Genomic DNA, 473 nt, shown 5'->3' on the forward strand with positions numbered 1-473 from the left:
CGGTGCCAGTCCGTGATGCACTGCACGGGGAGAGGGCACCGGGCGCGCTCAGGGGCTGGGGGGGGGTCCCACGTCCCCTCAGGAGGGCACAGAGGGCGCATGGGATCACAAACCCTCTTAGGAGGGCATTAAAGGCACGTGGATGGATCCCAAATCCTCTTAGGAGAGCACATGGGATCCCAGTGCCCCTTAGGAGGGCACAGATGGACCCCAAATGCTCTCAGGAGGGCACGAAGGACACGTGGATGGATCCCAGTCCCTCTGAGGGCACCCCCAGTCCCATGGATGGATCCCAGTGCCTTGCAGGGCACCACCAGCCCCATGGATGGATCCCAGCCCCATGGATGGATCCCAGTCCCTCTGAGGGCACCACCAGCCCCATGGATGGATCCCAGTCCCTCAGGGGGCACCACCAGCCCCATGGATGGATCCCAGTCCCTCAGGGGGCACCCCCAGCCCCATGGATGGATCCC

This window comes from Corvus brachyrhynchos, unplaced genomic scaffold, assembly GCF_000691975.1.
Source record: "Corvus brachyrhynchos isolate BGI_N302 unplaced genomic scaffold, ASM69197v1 scaffold617, whole genome shotgun sequence".
Classification (NCBI taxonomy): Eukaryota; Metazoa; Chordata; class Aves; order Passeriformes; family Corvidae; genus Corvus; species Corvus brachyrhynchos.